Consider the following 20,332-nt stretch of genomic DNA (forward strand, 5'->3'; position numbering starts at 1 on the left):
TCGGTAAAGGTAATGAAGTAAGAATAACCACCCCTAGCAGTTTCATTAATTGGTCCACATACATCTGTATGTATCAATCCTAGTACGTCGGCAGCTCGCGCACTATGTCCTACAAAGGGCGCCTTAGTCATTTTTCCTAGAAGACATGCATGACAAGTCGAGTATGGTTCAAAACCAATTGGATTAATATATCCATCATTACTCAACTTGTTAATCCTGTCTTCTCCAATATGACCTAATCGAAGATGCCAAACATACATTGGATTTGGACTATCTCTAGGGCGTTTATTAGTTATGGCATTTACATCGTGACTATTTTGCTTATTGACATTGGTAATCGCATTACCGGACATTGTAATGGTATAGAGATTATTGGTTAATAATCCAGAACCAACACATGTTCTATTATAATAAATAGAACATACATCATCAGCAAAAGAAAATTCATAATTCTTTTTACCCAAACGAGGTATAGAGATGATGTTCCGAACAGCATTCTCATAATGCAAACAATTCTTTAAAACCAAAATATGTCCAGAAGGCAAACATAAACGAAAAGTCCCTATAGCTAATGCAGCAACTCTTGCCCCATTTGCAAATGTTAGGACAATCTCATTTCGCCCAAGCATCCCGCTTATTTCCAGATTCCGCAAAGACATACAAATATGTGAGGTTGCAAGAGAATCCGTAATCCATAAGTTGGATTCAGCACTAACCATAAGATTAGTTTCAATAAGCATGGACACCATACCTTCACAAGGTTGGTTCTTTGGCTTGACCTTCAAGCTCGCGAGGTACTTCTTGCGGTTCCTCCTCCAGTGCCCCATGACACCACAGTAATGACATTTCCCTTTTTCAATCTTGGGTTTTGGTTGCAAGCCTTTCACGAGCCTCTTCCATTTCTTTTTCTTCAAAATAGTCTTACTCTTTGAAGAAGAAGCCTTAGCCATAGCCACTACATTTGGCCTTGTATTGTGCATTTCCTTCTCATAAACTACCAGCATGCTATGTAACTCAGCAAGAGTTTTCTCCATCTTATGCATGTGGAAGTTTTGGACAAAACTAGAGAAGGAATCGGGTAAAGATTGGAGGATCAAATCCACAGCTAAGTCATTGTCCATAACAAGATTTAGCCTAGCCAATTCTTCTATGTGCCGGATCATTTTCAAAACGTGATCATTAGCTGATGATCCTTCAGCCATCCTCATGCGGTACAATGCCTTAGATATCTCATATCTAGAGGTTCGACCATTCTCATCAAAGAATTCTTTCGGGTGCAATATGATTGACCTAGCATCTTCCATTGCTTCATACTTCTTCTGAAATTCATTATTCATTGAAGCAAGCATATATGACCTAACTTTTAAGTCATCATCATGCCACTTATCATAAGTGACACGTTCCTCTTGGGTCCCACCCTCGGGAAAAGAGGTTGGCATTTTTTCATCAAGCACATACCCGAGTTTTTCTGAATTGAGAACAATTCTCAAATTCCTCACCCGATCGGTGAAATTGGGTCCGATCAAACAGTTCTTGTCAAGTATCGAAGCAAGCGGGTTTGTGTTCACCATTTTTCGGAGTAATAAATATCTGTGCAGAAAATAAATTGTTAGATGTTGTCTTTCAAAGTAACTATTTCATTTTGGCCTTTAAATGAAATAGATCCTCCCACTAAATTTATATTCGGATCCCATACTCCTTAAAATGGGAAACGGTAATCTTTGTTGGGTAAAGATTACTAGTGGGGATTGGAGTCCCACCAGCTCATAGTCCACCTCACCTAACAGTTATTGGTGCTCTATAAACTTGGTGAGTGAATCAACTTATTCAACGCATCATATGCGAGTCCCAATCATAATTTCGGCCTCTAGACCATGAAAGTCTCACCTGACGGTTATTGACCTCATGATCATAGTCAAGTCTAACCTATCGTCTCATGCAAGTATTGAAAACGCAAACGATCCCCTCACCTAACAGTTATTGGAAATCGTTTGGCTCCAACCCCACAACATCATATGTTTAATGGAGTGGTCCATTATTATGAATGGCAATTGACCCCTATGTATCCATAGCCGGTCAATCAACCACTATAATATAAGATCAAACCACGACGACGGAAGGCCACGAGTCCGAAACCCGTTACGACTTAATATTATTTTAAGGAGGTTGTGGTCATTATTAAAGGTCTCACTTTGCACATTAACCGGTTTAACATGCTCATAAAACACAATAAATAAATAGATGTCAAACGCATAAACATCTATCCTACGTGGTGATCATGGAATTATGGCTTAATGGGTCTTGAGCCAATGAGACCACATTTAACCATTTTTAATATTTTAATATTGGAGATTCGCTTCTCGCTTCGTCTTGGTTCCTTGAACTCTTCACGAACCGGGCCCATAGAGCTCTCCGGTTTAACGGCTCCTCCACGTAATTCTCGTAGCATTTATATCAACAATTGACTATGCTAAATTACGCTAAAAATAAAAATTACATGAAAAATAAAAGAAGGACGCAGCCTCCATTTAATAATTACAACCCCAAAAATACCTGTAATCATCATACATTCAATCATATATCAATCACATTAATTAGGGGTTTTTCCATGATCACCACCCTTCCACGTGAGCAATAAATTCGTAATTTAAAGCTTCGGAAGGCACAAATAAAATTATGCATTTAATCATATTCATGGTAGAGCAACGCAAGCCACGTTAAGAAATCAACGTCGGCGAAACAAATTTCACGTGCGTAATTCTAAGCGGCATTAGCATTCTCGCCACTTGATTCATAGTCGCGAATCATTTTGCAGAATTCATACATAATATAAAATAATTACAGATTTTCGATTCAAAATTGATTTAGCCTCAATTTTTGCTACGTTGATTAATTTATCGAATAAAGTAATCAACTTCTATCGGCCACGTAAAAAGAACAATTCTCTAAAAATAAATTGGCCATAGCATCGCAAAAATCACTACAAACTAAAATCAATTAAACGCACGAAAACGCCTAAGGATTGGCTCCGATACCATTGTTGGGATTTGCGTAACATGCATAGGCAAATAAATCATATAAAATACGCAGCGGAAGTAAATAAAAACCTATACACGTATCTCCGGAGGCGTAGTTCGTGCGTTTCAATCGAAAAATCATATGCAACGAAGGGGTTTGACGGATTACCTCTTGAAGCGTGCTTGAAATGAAAAAGGTTCGGACGTTCTTCGAACCGAGCCCCACAAGTGTCCAGCCTCTAGTTCGGACACACCACCAATCGCAATGTCGAACGGAAAGATGAACTCGCGAAAATCACCACCTTAATTGTGCTAGCAATCCTGTGGAATCAATTCTCACAACTCTCAAAAATTTCTGGTCTTTCGTATGAAAAGTGAGAGAGTATTTTTAATCTCTCTTTTACCTCTTCACACGCACACGCGAGAAAACTCTTTTTCTCTAAAACAGCCCACGAGAATGGCACACACACTAAGAGCGCAAAAACTGTTTTTTACACTCGCGCACGAAGAGAAAAACGGAGAAACCGTTTGCACGGCACACACGATCTGATCGTGTGTGCAACGTGCACCACGCCCCACGGTCAACAACTATTGTTGATCGTGTGAGGCGTGCACATGGCCAGCAAAAATGCTGGCCGTGTGTTACGTGCAAAATTTTTTTTTTATTAGTATATTTATTATTATTAAAAACAATATATATATAATATATCATACATATATATATATATAAAGACAAAAACAATATATATATATATATATACCAGCATGTGTGCAATTTTGGGCACATCAATATGTGTCGATTTAGGACGTGCGTGTGCATCATATGCACATAGCCCATGACCAAAAATAAAAAATTAAATTAAATCATATTTAATCTAATTTCAGTCCGACTAATTCAATAGTCGTGATTGCAAACATATTTGCAATATCATCTTTCCGTTCAATGTCATCATGAATTGGTTATGGCGTGTGACATTCCTAGGTTCATCATTGAGCTAGTAGTAAGACATGCACTAACACATTAGAACATCCAAGAGAATTGATTGTCCCGATCAATCTCCGGGTCCTACAAGCCATGAGTGACATCTAGCAATATGTCATGGCTACCCAGGCAGTGTGAATGCTTTAAGAACATAATGAACCTGTCGGCTTTGACTACAGTGTAATTCAATCCCTCTGTCTTACTATATCCCGATCGAACAAAGACCATGGAATATTTGTCAAGTCACCGATTCGATCATATGCACAAATTTAATCGACATGCATTCAAACGAGACATGAACATTTCATTCTCGGTTATAACCCCGGCCGAGGATTTCAATGCATTGTCATAATTAAATTGCATAGGATATCATACCTTGCATGTGACAAGGAGACAGATTCCATTTTGCGCACACGTGTGACTTCGTATGTGCATGAACTGTGACCATCAAGTACAGAGACGGATCGATGAACCGTCAATATGCGTCCTCGTGAACCATAGCCATCCAACACACAAGTCAACACTGTGCCTCGGGTCTAAGGATTATTTACACAAGATCAAAGCAAGAACAATTAGACATTGACCATGCTAAAAGGTTCCATGTCGCTAATCGTTCAACGCGTGTCACGTTCGGTGAACTTGTCCAGTACAAGCACCTGTGTTCTAGCTCGGGCATCGCAATACCCAATGACTTGTGACTCGTCATTCCTTTAAGTATCCAATACTTAATTATGAAGTCAAGAACACACCGATCTCAACGGGGTCATTGATATCCTTTCAATGATCCATTGATCGAGAACATTTTAAAGATTCGGTTTAACTGTGAACCCGTCACACATATTCTTAACGTCTCAAGAATAGGTCCAGTCACAACTGATCTCATGGAATTTATTCATATAAGTAAATAATTCGACAAATGAATAAATACGTCTTTGCCATTAATTAAATAAGAAATTGAAAATACAACCGAAATCCCTAACATGTAACTATTATATAGAAATGAAATGCTTTTCTTCACTTTGAGGTGTTCCAAGTCTCTGCTAGAAATCACCTGAAGCTATCACAAAAAGATTGATGCGAGTTAGTACAATAAAGTCTTACCTGATCTTTTCTCCAAGGAATCATCCACTGAACCTCCAAATATGCCCCGGTGTGGGGTGGTTCTTGATAGGGTTATATCCATAAAATTCTCCCTTTTTGGCTCGGATTGGTTATCAAGGGGTATAAATGTGTATGGATGATTTTGAAATGGGAATGCCTTTCATCATTTCAATCCATGTAATCACCGCGAATGATCCCTACGTCCCGAGATTAAGCTCTTTCGCTCTATCACTCTCACTCATCATTCAAGTGTATCGGGGACGTGTTTGAGGATAATGTTTGCCTCTTTTCATCTGAAGGACCATTCTTTTGAAAAACTTTCAAAACATGCCCTTTTTATAGAAACTCAGGGCGTTTTTATCAAAATTTATCGTTTGCAAAATGTTCTCATCAAAAGATATATTCAAAAGATGTTTCTGAAACTTGTAAAGGAATGTCTCTTTGAAAGGGCCTTGTGGCTCTACAAATCCAAGTTTTTCAATTTCAAGCACGACGGTATATGAAAATACTTTGTAAAGGAGGAGAACCTCAAACCTGTCTTCTTCAAATATTGACTTTTATCCCCTGTAAAAACAAAAGGAAACAATCGGTTCAAGATATTCAAAATTTTAAGTTCCGAAGCAATTTCTTCTCATCTCCTTCGGACGTTGACTCCCGTTTCCTGTAAAAACAAAAGGAAACAATCAGTTAAAGATATTCAAAATTTCAAATCCCGAAGCAACTTCTTCTCATCTCCTTCGGACGTTGACTCCCGTTTCCTGTAAAAACAAAAGGAAACAATCAGTTAAAGATATTCAAAATTTCAAATCCCGAAGCAACTTCCTCTTGTCTCCTTCGGATATTGACTCCCGTTTCCTGTAAAAACAAAAGGAATCAATTAATTCAAGATATTCAAAATTTCAAATCCCGAAGCGACTTCCTCCTGTCTCCTTCGGATGTTGACTCCCGTTTCTCTGCGAAGTTCTTCATGATTCCCGGTTCACCCGCAAAACACAAACGTATGCAAATGCATGTATGCAAGTGTCATGCGAATGCAAAACTTTATGTGACTCAAATCTGCTCATCAATCGCTTTGAAGCTCAATTTTATTTCAAGGATAATATCTCTTCACGGCGTCTGCATTTCTTGGACTTGCCAATTCTTCCCCATCCATGTTTACAAGTATAAGAGCTCCCCCGGATAAGACCTTCTGAACCACGTAGGGGCCTTCATAATTTGGCGTAAACTTGCCTCCTGGGTGTTGGGCATTTGGGAGCATTTTCTTCACAACTAGCATCCCTGTTTCAAAATTTCCGGGCTTAACCTTCTTGTTAAAAGCTCTGGCCACTTTTTTCTGATAGCTTTGACCATGACAGATAGCCTTTAATCGCTTTTCATCAATCAAATTCAATTGTTCGTGTCTCTGTCGGTTCCACTCATCTCTTGAGAGTTCAACTCGAGACAGGATCCTTAAAGAGGGGATTTCCACCTCTACCGGTAGGACTGCTTCCATACCATATACCAAAGAGTAGGGAGTTGCCCCGGTTGAGGTACGAATTGAAGTTCGATAAGCCATGAGAGCATATGGCAATCTCTCATGCCGATCCCGATATTTCTCGGCAGTTTTGGCCAATATCTTCTTGATGTTCTTATTTGCCGCTTCCACAGCTCCATTCATTTGTGGGCGATAAGGTGAAGAATTAAGGTGTCGTACTTTAAATTGTTCCAATAAGTGATCGACTACCTTGTTGTTCAGATTGGAGCCATTATACGTAATGATGGCTCTTGGAACTCCGTATCTTGAGATGATATCCCCCTTGATGAATTTAGCCACGCTGTTCGCATTAACATTGGCATATGAGCTAGCTTCAATCCATTTGGTGAAATAATCAATAGCCACCAGAATAAAGCGATGTCCGTTGGAGGCCTTTGGGTTGATATGGCCAATCATATCAATTCCCCACATGCAGAGTGGCCAAGGTTCTGACATTTGATGTAGCTCGGTTGGTGGCGCATTTATCCTGTCGCCGTATACCTGACATTGATGACGGGATCTAACATGCCGGTTGCAATCTGATTCGATAGTCATCCAATAGTATCCGAGTCTCATAATCTTCTTGGCGAGGAGGTGACCATTCATATGTAGTCCGTATTCCCCTTCATGAATCTCTTTCATAATGAGATTTGCTTCTTTCGAGTTTACGCACCTCAATAGGATCGAGTCAAAGGATCTCTTGTATAGGATCCGTCCGCTGAGGAAAAATTTAGATGCCATCTTGCTGATGTACTTTTTATCTTCCGGTTGACTATCTTGTGGGAATTCACCCTTCGGTATGTAGTTCTTGATGTCATGATACCATGGTTCTTCATCGAGCTCTTCTTCAATGACCATGCAATATGCGGGTTGCTCAAGGATGTCAATCCTTAACGGCCCTATCTCGAGGCCATCTTGCACTTGTAACATGGCCGATAATGTGGCCAGAGCATTCGCAAAGTGATTCTGAGTTCTTGGTAGATACTCGAAAGTGATCTCCTCAAAATGTTAGATCGGTTCCTCGAGGTACTTATGATAAGGAATAAGTTTGGGATCCTTTGTCTTCCACTCCCCTTGGGTTTGTAAGATAATCGGCATGGAATCTCCATATACCAGTAGCTTCTTCACCTTTAATGATATGGTCAATTGTAATCCAAGTATGCGGGCTTCATATTCGGAAATGTTGTTGGTGCATGGAAATACCAACTTGGCCGAAACTGGATAATGTTGATCTTCGGGGGATATCAGAACTGCCCTAGTACACGATCCAGTGAGGTTCACTGCGCCATCAAAGTACATTGTCCATTTGTCTTCGGATATGTTCGGGATTTGACCTCCCTTGTTTTGCTCTGAAACGTCTTTAGGAGGATTCTCGGCTAGCAGGTCTGCAATTGCTCTTCCCTTGACGGACTTTTGGGAAGAGGTTTTGATATCGAACTCGAAAGCGTATTTGCCATTTAGCCATCTTTCCTAACAATGTTGGTTTCTCCAAAAGGTATTTGATGGGGTCATTCTCGGTGACCGGTTCTATATGATAATGCAGCGTATCTGCCTCAATCGTGGAGGACCCAAACCAATGCTACGCAAGTCCTTTCCCTTCTTGGGTACTTGACTTGAGATGTTGTGAACTTTTTGCTCAAATAATATATGGCCCGCTCTTTACGATCCTTGGGGTTAGTTTGGGCAAGTAAAGCTCCCAAGGATTCGTCATTAACGATCAGATATAGAGTTAAAGGAATGTTAGGGATAGGAGGTACTAGTGCTGGGGGTTGTACCAAATATTCCTTGATCTTCTCAAATGCTTGTTGACATTCTGAATCCCATTTGACTTTTGCGCCTTTCTTCGGGAGCTTGAAAAAGGGTTTAGCCGTTTCTGATAGTTGAGATATAAATCTGGATATGTAATTCAATCTTCCAAGTAGGCCCCTTACCGCCTTAAAAGTAGAAGGAGTCCCTATTTCCCATATAGCCTTGATCTTGGAAGGGTTAATTTCAATACCACGATTGCTCACCACAAACCCTAGCAGCTTTCAAGATCTTGCGCCAAATACGTATTTCGCAGGATTCAACTTAAGCTTGTATTTTCTCAATCGATCAAATAACTTCTTCAACACTTTAATATGGTCTTCTCCAGGCTTGGACTTGGCAATCATATCGTCCACATAGACCTCAATCTCCTTATGTATCATGTCATGAAAAAGGGTCACCATAGCCCTCTGATATGTTGCCCCTGCATTTTTCAATCCAAAGGGCATTACCTTGTAACAGAAAGTTCCCCATTGTGTAGTGAATGAGGTCTTGATCTTATCTTTTTCCTTCAACATGATCTGATTATATCCCGAGAATCCATCCATAAAGGAGAATAATTCAAAGCCCGCGGTACTATCGACGAGTACATCAATGTGCGGTAAGGGAAAATCATCTTTCGGATTGGCTTTATTCAAGTCCCGATAATCCACGCATATTCTAATTCTCCCGTCTTTCTTCTTTACTGGTACGATGTTGGCGACCCAATCAGCATATGGGACCGCCTCGATAAATCCAACTTTCGGGAGCTTCATCACCTCTTCCTTGATTTTATCTGCCAATTCGGGATTCATTCTTTTGGGCGATTGATTTCTTGGTGTGCAAGAAGGATTTGTGGGCAAAACATGCTCCACAATTTCACGATCTAAACTCGGCATGTCAGCATATGACCAGGCGAAAATATCTTGATATTCCCCGAGCAATGTTGTCATTCTTAAAACATCTACCTGAGACAGGTGTCCTCCTATTTTCACTTCTTTGACGCAATCAGAATCTCCCAAATTAATAGTGATGGGTTCTTCAGAGATAGGGGGTTTAGATTCTTCAAAACAATACCATTCTTTCTTGATATCGCTCACATCAACCTCTTCTATATCAACTTCGCATGTATAATCATCGAGCTGATCTAAGTCACATATTAACTTGTTATGTATGGGTGTGATGACATGCCCGAAATGCACCATGAAAGGTTAGTATTCAAAGATGATAAAATTGAAGAATGCATGATTTTTATCATGAAGACATTTTTCAAATTCCAATTTTTAGACAAAGAAAGGAGAACTAGTCCCACAATCTTCCGGACATCCCGATTCTCAAAAGCTATTTAAAACCCAAGATCATATGGCGGATCGGGCCTCAAGTCTCATGGTAGAATCAATTGTCATCATCGGACCAATCCGTTGCTCCATATGTCCGTAATCAAATTTGTGATGATTTTCATTAATAGATGCAACTAAAAGCAATACAGATCTGCACTTCTTGGATCATAGTATGAGATCCAAAGGGTGCTAAAGAAGAAAGGAATTAAAAACGAATGCAGTAATCAAAATGCATTAAAAGATAAAGTTCGAAAAGAGCCTTTTACTCCGGGGTGGGGAAATCATCATCCAGCCACTCAATGATCACATTCACACGATTATCCAGGAATGGGTTGAATAAGTCCGGCTCTGCATCCTCGGAGATGTCCTCGTCTTCCAGCCATTTGCCTCCTTTAGAGAATAATTTGAATAAGGAATTCTTAAATATCTTCCCTCTAGCTTTCCATGCATTGGTGCCTACAAAACGGCCACCTTGGCGTCCACGGCCTCCACGGTCTCCATAACATTTGTTTCGACCTCGGCCTCGACCCGTGTTATTCTTCACTATTCCATTATAACCCGGACCAACCTTGTGGTCATTTGAGCTCAAATTCGGAGGGTTAAGGATTCCCCGACCGTACTTCCCTAATCCGGCACCTGGAATAAATCCATTCGAGAGTAGCACCTTTCCCGCCATAGTCGCAGGTCTCGAAAGCTCTGGTGCAGCTATTTTTGCATGCGGCGATACATGCATGACAGATACAATGTCGAAGGTATGATAACTCGGCTCCTCCTCCTTTGAAGGCTCGACGTATGGAACCATCCCTTTTAAAGCGGCTCGATGTCCCGTCTCGCCATGGACGGTGATCAACCGACCCTTAACCACAAATTTTAACTTTTGATGCGGGGAGGAAGGTACCGCTCCGGACACATCAATCCATGGTCTTCCCAGGAGCAAGGTGAAGGCACTAGGAATGTCCAGTACTTGGAACGGTATAGAAAAAGTTACCGGTCCGATGTCAATGTCCAGCTCGATCTCTCCTACAACATTTTTAGAGACTCCATCAAATGACCGAATGGTAGCTTTAGATGTCCTGACGAGGTCTTCATTTATCCCCAAGCTTCTCAAAGTGCCCAGAGGACATAGGTTGAAGGCAGAACCGTTATCAATCAGAACGTGAGGAACCTCTTTCCCGTGGCACCTCACAGCAACATAAAGGGCTTTGTTGTGGACTCACCCTTCTTTCGGGAAATCTTCATCCGAAAAGGATATCTGGTCTTTCAAGAGGATAGCAACTACGAAGTCCCCTAGTTGAACTTCGTTAATTGTTTCCGGAACATGCACCTCATACAGCACTTTCAAGAGGGCATTCTTATGCTTTTGGGAATTCTTGAAGAGATCTAATAAGGAAATCTGCGCAGGCATTTTCCGCAGTTGGTCAACGACCTCATATTCACCGGTCCTTACGACCGATTGCAACTTCTCAACTTCTTCTGCAGTCGGGACCTTTTTTTCAAAATCCGCCTCTCTTAGTGGATAACACCTTCCTGATCTCATTATGGCGTCAATCTCGCCTGTTCCGTAGTCCCAATGCACTGCCTTCGAGTTATATTCTTCTACGGGCGGCAACTTTATCTTTACCGGTATGATCTCTTCTTGTGATGACTTAAATGTTGACGGTTTTTCTGAACTAGAAGCTTCCAACTCCCAGCTATCAATTTTGTTCAAATCAATCACGAAACGAATCGGGGTATCTACCATCCCGATCATTTCATCCTTATGAACATCTTCGGGGTTATGTTACGGACCTGGCCTCACCAACGTGGCATTTTCTTCATCCAGACACCTCTGCCTTTCCCTTCTGACTCTCGGGATAATTCCTTCAATCCTCATACCAATCTCCACCGGATGTTGGAACGACGGATATGTATATGCATACATGCGGTCAAAGTATTCCGCCGGAAGTGACTTCAACACGAACTCCAGCATCTCTCTCTCTGATAGTGGCGGTTGCACCATCATAGCATGTTTCTTCCATCTCCTGGCGAAGAGTTCAAAACTCTCATCTTCACCTTTCCGGATGTTCAACAGATTAGCCTTAGTGAAATAACCTGCGATTCCAGCTTCAAAGTGTCGTATAAAGTGCTCTGATAAATCCTCCCGACTTGGGACCCAATCCAGATCAATTGATCGAAACCATGCTAGCGCGGGGCCCGTTAAACTATGTCCAAAATTCCGGATCGGTGTTTCATCATCTTCATGATGGCCAATCATTTGGCGAAGATAATATGAGATATGCGCCAGAGGACACCCGGCGCCATTATACTTCGCGCGGAAGACCACTCTCGGGTTCGCGCCTTGAGGTGGAACATTTCTTGCCCGGGTGAGTGGCGTAATCATCTCTTTCAACTCATCCATCTTTCTTGACACATCGTCTCCTTGCTCTTGCAGTAGGGCGATCTTTCGATTTTGTGTCTCCATGGCTCGCCGTATTTCTATAATCTGCATGTTCTCTTCTACCACCATGGTATTCCTTTTGGTCATCAATTGTGACAAATCCGCCACCATGTTTATCAAATGACGCACGTGAGTTTCTATATTAGAAACCTGCATATCTACCTCTCGATTCTCCTGTTCATTCCGAGGAGCCGCTTGGTCTTTAACTTCATCGACCGTTCCCACAAATTCCTCACTTTCGGGGTCATCCATTCCACCCCAACTATCGGGAACTATTTCTCTAGAGTCCACAAAGAAACTCGGGGGCGCCGAATATAGCACTTTAAAGTTATAACCGCCACTATCTTCTCCGAGATTATCCACTATTTCGCCTCTCTCAAGGGCCTTCTGCATAAATCTTCTATCACCTCTGCATGCTCTATCTAGACGGACTTCATATTCGTCTATTTCTTCAATTTCTTGGCCATCTTTGATGCTCATCAAATATCCCGAGGGTATTTTCAAAACAGCTCCCATCGTAGGTTTCATCGCAAACTCCTCGAACAGCATGTCCACCGCCACGTAGGTCCCCTTGAAAGCGACATCTTCCATTTTTCCTATGACACCCAGATTGATCAACTTTTCTAAGCACATCTCCTTTTGCTCCCGGGAAATACTTTCTCCTTTCGGGTATTGTGAGGCCAATGACAAGACATCCCGCATTTTACCCATATCTACTATGAACTCCGGAACCTCTTCTTCTTCGCCTCCAAAAATCGCGTTCACTTCGCGATGCTCGGGTAACGGGTTCTGCTGAACATTTGGTTCAGCCTTATCAAACTCTAGAACTTTTCCATCGATCAATGCTTGCACCTTGAACTTGAGAGCGAGACAGTTGTCCACGTTATGTCCCCTTTCTCCCATGTGGTATATGCACGTCCGGGTCTCATCATACCCAGGAAATCTTGGCGGGTGAGCTCTAGGTGGCTCTTTTGCAACTAAGCGGTTCTCCAGAAGCATTGGTAGTAATTTGGATAAGGGTCGGGGTAGTGGGGTGAAAGCAATTTGGTTCTTTTTCCGAATTTCGGTGGTTTTGGAAGCGGTCCGAGAGGACGTTCCTTGGGTAGGGATTGAAGGTGAGAAATTTTTAGGTTTTGGCGGGTTAGGGACAAAGGCTACTTCTCCAGTTTGCTCCCTATTATCCCTTCTCAAAGGGTATTGGCGTACGAAAGGCGCCTCGGGTATCTTCTTCTCCCTTAGTGCCCACTCGTGGCGCTCCGCCACCTTGATCGGGTGCGCAAATGTCCGACACCCGGAGGTGTTCGACTTGTCGAAAAACTCAAAGGGGAGGGCCTTGAGAAACAGGTCTATTAGTTCTTCTTCCGGGACGGGCGGCTTTACCTGCGCGCCCGGTGCCCTCCATCTCTGGGCGTAAGCGCGAACGGCCTCACTCTTTCCCTTTACGGTTCTCGGAAGGTCCTCTCTAGTGAGGGCGGTCAAAGTGTTAAACTTGTATTGCCGAAGGAACTCGTCTGCCGGTTTGTCCCAATCGGCGAGCCTCTCTGGCTCCAATTCAATGAACCACGCCAGGGCTGCCCCATATAGGCTCTCTGGAAGGTATTGACCAGCGGTGGGATGTTGTCGGAGAATTGCGACATTCGGCGCAAATAATACTTCAAGTGCGCCTTGGGACACCCGGTCCCATTATATTTCCTCACAAAGTCCGGTTCCTTGTAGTCAACGGGAACCTCAATCTTTTCAAACGGTGCAACCTTATCGAACCTTGAGAGTTCATACCCTTGACTCGCCAAACATTCTTCGATCTTAGCAAGCCTTTTAATCTCTTCTTTCATTTTAAGGACTTGCTTCTCCTTTTTCTCGAGGTCAATCACAATGGGAGGATCCTTAGGCGGTCTCTCCGGATTCGGGGTGGGATTAGCGGCGGGCGCCGGATTAGCGTTCGCCCCGTCGGATGACCCCGTAGGGGCTTGAGAATTAGGGTCGACAGGGTATCTCCCCTGACTAGCGATCAGCATCGCTTTCATCTCTGCCACCATTGTGGCGATCACATTCATTTGGTTCTCCGGATTACCCACACGAGGTGCGAGCTCTTCTTATTCCATCCTTAATTTGCGCGTTTTGCTACGAGTCCTCGTATTTGTCACTCACCTGTTTTTCTGAACATCAAATCAGTATGGAAAATATTAACGGATTTGGAGACATTGATCCGTGGTAATTGACTTTTCTATATGTATGCATGAAATGCTCATAAAAGAAATAATATGTATTTATTACAAACCGGATTGTTCAAAAGTATCTAAAAGATAACAAATATGTAAAATCTAAATGGGGGAATGAATCTATCCAAGTCGGGGACGCTTCCACTCTTCTTGCTCTTCTGATCCATCGGAGTCCCACAGGTATTGGTCTTCTCCTTCTTCTGACATCCTTTGCTCTGGATCCTCGAGAATGTACGGTTCTACTCCCGGTACGTAAGGTACTATGTACTCTGGTTCATAGGACTCCACTTCTTCAATCCGAGGAGATACGCACTCGGGTACATATGGCTCGACCATTGATTGTCGATATTCTTTAAACTTCCGGATATACTCCTTGGAGGCTCTGTGAACGTTCATCTCATCATCCAAATAATCCGGCCATTCAACTTGTTGCGGTGGGAAATTCTTCAAAGCATGAAGAATAAGCTTGATCCGAGCCCGATATAACTTCTTTGCTTCTTTTGTAAGTTTTCCTCGTGTCATGTCGAACGAGAAAATCCCGGGACAAACATCCGGTGGTATCTTTTGTAGAACTCCAAATTGCCTCACCACTCGGATGGGGTAATACGCCACAGGGCAAGTACATCCCAATAAGGGAATAGGACTATCTTCAACACCCATAATGCGAGCCTCCACAATCTTAGGCCAAGTCGGATGCCATCTAATATGCTCGGGTTTCAAATTGTCCAATAGCTCAACTCATTTTTTAAACGAGTGTTTGGGTACAAGGGATTGACACTTAAGGAAGGATCTAAGAGGATGGACGTGCTCATTGATCTCATAACACCCCACTCGGAGTTGGAAAGTCTTTATATGAGAGGTGAACCACATGTGGAGTAGCCCACTAGACGCTTGGAAAACAGCCTTTCTTGAAGCTTTGGAACGGTTTAAGGAGAGAAAGGTCTCAGCTAAGATCATGTACGAATAATCCCAGCGACAACATGCTTGTGCGGCTATATGGGTTATGGAAGGGTCAAAGGTAGTTCTAGAAGTTGGGAATATGACAAACGCAAAGAAGGCCGGAATGAACACCTTTCCCGATTTATGACCGGTTTCGGTGGGTAGAGAGGAATAATTGTCGAAAAGGAATGAGAAGGTGAACTTGTTAGAATTGGATTTATAAACTTTTTCAATCTCGGAAGTTTTAAGACGGAGAAAACTCGATAACGAACGAGTGGAGTCCATGTCCAAAGGGGGTTGAGCTATACGTTCTTCAAATTTGGCCCCGATAATAGCGGTATACTCCTCAAGCATAGGGGTCAACTCTAATCCTCGGAAGTTAAATGTCATTGTGCGCGCGTCCCATGCCTTGGCTAGCGCTTGAATAAGGGCCGGTTGGTATTCCACTTTGATCGGGTCTACTAGTCGTCCCAAACGTCCTTCGACGTAGGCCTTGTTGACGATGTCGAGGTGATCCCACCATATAGCGAGTTCTTTGCGTGGTACCGGAATGATCTTGATGTCTCCATTCCCCATGATCTAAAAAGAATGCAAAAAAAATGATGATCCTAAAGTCAATTACCACGGATTTAATATGCATATGCATGAAATGTGATGCAAATGTGCTAACCAAATTCCATGTCATCTTTTGGTAACATGAGGGTCAACTACTCCCATTTGACCCAAATAAGCCAAATATGGTAGTTATGGACCTAATCTCACCCAAAGATGACATGTAATTTAATTAGGATCGTCTAAGCATAATCGGGGTAAAAAGCCGCTTTTACAACTCCAAATTTGTCTACTCACAAAATTCACAAGTCTAGCACAATAAAGTCAAAAGAGATAGAACATGATAGCATCTAAGATGTTCGGGCAATAAACGTCGATGAAAGTACATAATCGACTCAAAATGTAATGAAACCTAGAGAATGCCCCAAAGTCGTACTAAACTAGACAATCGAAATGGTGTCCTCATCCGATGAGATCTCTACTATATCGGGAAGCTTGACATCTTCTTCATCATCGGAGGATATAGCGATGACTTCCTTCTTCTTAATCGGGGAGTGTTTTGGGGCCGTCTTGGTCGCACGTGGCTTCCTTGCCAATTTCATATACAACTCCCCGATTCTCTCCTTTTCACGCTTGATTTCCAAATGGCGTCCACAGCGGGTATAATCGCAACTCTTGCTACGAATGCGGTTCCGTCCATTGAGCTCCCGTCCGTGGACAAATCCAAAGACTCGAAAAGTAGCGGGTACTCGGTCTTCGCGTCGAATGATCCTCCGCTCCCATGTGAATACGTCGGGTACATCAACATGACTTTGGGGCGCCATCTATCCTAAAAAGGAAAATTTGACTTTCAACCCCGATCACTTAAACGATCTTACAAATTGTGATGATATGTCGTGAAAATGCATGGTATGCAAAATTTAAATTTACAAGTTCAAAATAAAAAGGGTAGAAAGCCTTATCAACCGATGTTACTCTTTTTTTGGTTTTTGGTTTTAGGTATACCAACCATCCATTTCACATGCGCATGAGACAAGTGAGGTTCAACTCTAAAGAAAATAAAAGAGGCTTGGGTATGGACCTAAAAGGCTCCCGCTATACAAATCGATGGGCCGCCCACAAGCGCAATCAAACAACAAGTGGGTAGGACCATCAATCTTGCATAGCGAGCGGGATCAAATATGGTCAACCCAAGTGCAATCAAACACAAGAGCTTTGCATACCGATCCCTATCTATGGCGACCTATAAGGTGATTCGCGGCTCGGGTTTAGGCGCTTGTGTGTGCGGTGTCGTGATCCTCGGAATATGCAAGACATGCACAACAGTTTATATTCAAAACACCGCTTCAATATTTGCATAAATAAACAAACAACCCCAAAACTCCATATCTGCATCAAAAAGGTTATCATAAACACCACCCCTTATAACTCCCATCTGCATCAACATTTAACACTTTTGTTAGTGGACGTACCTCATCTTCAAGAGCATCTGCAAAAAAACTAGGTTAGAAAACAATCAACATTTTTATCGGCTTAAGTCCTCTTATAAATTCATCCCCAGCGGAGTCGCCGGTCTATCGCGACCCTCCTTCCGTCGGATACGCGCGGGAGGTGAGTGAGGGTTAACGAGCCGATCCTTAATTAATAATTTTTTTTTATAGGACCCCGGTTGTCGGCGGGGTATTTTTTAGGATCGCGGGTCTCTCCCAAGACCCATTACTCGAATCGCGATGTCGGATAAAATTTATCAAATATCGATATCGACCTTAGTGTGGTCGGGTGGCATGTGCGATGTGTACATGCAATTGGAGTTGCCACCGATCGGTTTATTGGAAGGTACGATCGGAAAACCTTACCAAGCGGTCGGGAGAAACCGTTTGGTTCTGCGAAAACCAGAGATTTTTGGGTCCGGGGACTTGGTTACAACAAATTTCATATTGACGCCCTTTCGGTTACCGATGTCGAGTGTTTTTCTAACCTAAGAATTCATGCGGACGCGATATCGGGTGAGGTAGGTCCTAACAATTCTAAGTATTCATGCGGATGGGGATTTTTATTCTAACAATCACAATCAGAAAATTTAATGCACAATCAAAATCAACACGAGCAATCAAATCAATCAATCAAGGTTTGACGTGTCTAAAATGGCCCTATCGGCCCTCACAAAAAATCAAATTCGAGTTTCGGGGTGATTTGGTGAAAATTTGGGGCGAAAGGCCCGGAAGGGTAGAATGGTCATTTTTTGGGGTTCGGGACCCGAAAATCACAAAATTTCGGGTTGGCTAGTTGAATGTGGCCATTTCCTATTTTTTGTGATTTTTTAGAATTTTTCTAATTTTTTCTATTTTTTTGAATTTTTTATTTATTTTCTAAAAATATTAGAAATTTTCCGGATCGAGATTCATCGACCCTCGAAGTCTCAAAATTTTCAATCCAGACTTTATGAGTCCCGAATCGATCTAGGAATTTTTAGAAATTTTTTGTGAAAATCTGGGAATTTTTATGAATTTTCTAAGTATTTTTGCAATTTTTTTGATTTTTGGAAATTTCTTTTTATTTTTTTTTATTATTAAACCGGATTGGGTCAACCGGTCAACGGCTGGGTCAACCCGGTCCGACCGTTCGGACACGCCCGCGACACCCAAAACGGCACCGTAACCTATTTTCTAAATTTCTTTTTGATTTTCTAATATTCTGTATATACAAAAATGGATGGACGGCCGAGATCAATCTGCGAATCAATCTTAGCCGTCGATCCTCGCCTAGGTGAAACGACGTCGCCTTTGGTCTCCTAGTGAAACGACGTCGCCTATAACCGTTAAACGGACAGACGGCCAAGATTAAAAGCCGAGGCTCAATCTGAGCCATCAACTCGTTTGAACCAAAACGACGCCGCATCATCTAGTGTCTTGAACGGTCACGATTAAGACTAATCTCGATCGGGGCCGTCTATTCTATCTAAAGGCTAAACGGCGACGCTTTATCCCTTATTGCGTGAAACGATGTCACTTCATTTAAAACTTTGAACGGCTACAATCTAACCTAGGCTCAATGCGGGCCGTCCGTTCATTCTAAGACTAAAACGACGACGCCTAACCTAGGCAAAAACGGCGCCGTTTCCTAGTTTCTATTTTCTATCTAATATATCAAAATATCAAAAATACCAAAAATCAAATCTACGGTTCTAAATCAAATCTACCAATTTTTCCTAGCCGTCGGATCACGGCTGACTCGCCCTATTCGCGCCAACGACTAGGCCGAGTCGGCGATGACTTGGACCAACCACCGAATGCCACCTAGGACGTTTGACTTGTTGACCGCCATGTCACCTTCATCTCCTACCTCGCGACGACGCCCGGACCGACGGCCAGAAACGTTCCGGCGAGATCCAACGGCCAGATCTAGCCGGAATAACACGAAACCAAATCTAACCTACTCGTCTCTCTTCACGGATCAACATATCCTAAAATCATAGTATTTCATCCACGGACTCGCGAATATCAGACGAAGCACGGTCGCGACATTGCGGAACTCAATCATACGATTTAGAGCATAACTACTAAATTCATTCACAGGATCGGCTCGAATGAGGTTTAGAAACCTTACCCGCAGGTCCGATTGACCTGGTTTGGTCTAGGATTTCCTAGACAGGCTTCGACAGGAAATGGCGATGGAGGTTGGATTTCGCGGACTCGATTGGAAGTGTTTATGCAAAATCGAAGCAAGATGGATATGCAGAAGTGGTCAGCAATGCTCCAGAACAAAAACGCACATATCAATTTCAAGAATCGTGCTCGGGACAGTATGATGCCATGGAAATGCAGAGCTAAGACCGAGAGTTCGACTTGCCTGTTTTGGAGGTTGCGGGTTAACTAGCTCGGCGCGATCGCTTCCTGAAGTTGAAAGCGAGCTTTTGAACTTGGTTTCGTAGTTCGATATGACTTGGACTGATCGGGCAAGCGGTGTACGATCCGAGCTCGGAGCTTCGGCAATGGCGTCGCCTAGGAGCTCTCTCCTCTCTCTAGCTCACACTCTCTCTATTCTGTTGGATCTCGCGAGCACAATGAGCCTCCCTTTTCCTCTAGAATCTTCTCTGGCTTTTATACCAACTTTCGAAAATTGGCGCGCACGGTTGTGAGCTGGCCGAGGGCGATTCACGTGCCATCCACGTGATTTCTGGTCACCGGAGGTCGAACGGCGACGAGTATGAAGACATACTCCGTTTGGTTCTCCGTTAGTCACGAATCATGCTTGAATTTGTGCGTTTTTGCGAAATGTTGACTTTTGTGTGCGTTGAACCTTTGACTCGATCGCCGGCGCATCTCCGGTGACGATTGGTCCCGGCGTTGGTGGCAATCGATTCCTCTTGAGTTGAACCACAAAAGCCCTAATGTGATTAGTCGGATTAGGTTCGAATCGAGCTTCAATTTGGTCGTTGAAATCCATT

At 42.7% G+C, this 20,332-nt stretch overlaps 1 long non-coding RNA gene across 1 annotated transcript; it reads right to left on the reverse strand.

Moving 5' to 3' along the window:
• Window positions 1–2,391: 2,391 nt before the first annotated feature.
• Window positions 2,392–11,175, reverse strand: LOC125312891. Its single transcript, XR_007196967.1, has 3 exons — window positions 11,165–11,175; window positions 8,782–8,787; window positions 2,392–2,778 (listed from the first exon to the last, which is right to left on the reverse strand). It is a non-coding gene; the product is annotated as an uncharacterized LOC125312891 (long non-coding RNA).
• Window positions 11,176–20,332: the final 9,157 nt, after the last annotated feature.

The sequence above is a fragment of the Rhodamnia argentea genome, chromosome 11 (assembly GCF_020921035.1).
Source record: "Rhodamnia argentea isolate NSW1041297 chromosome 11, ASM2092103v1, whole genome shotgun sequence".
NCBI lineage: Eukaryota > Viridiplantae > Streptophyta > Magnoliopsida > Myrtales > Myrtaceae > Rhodamnia > Rhodamnia argentea.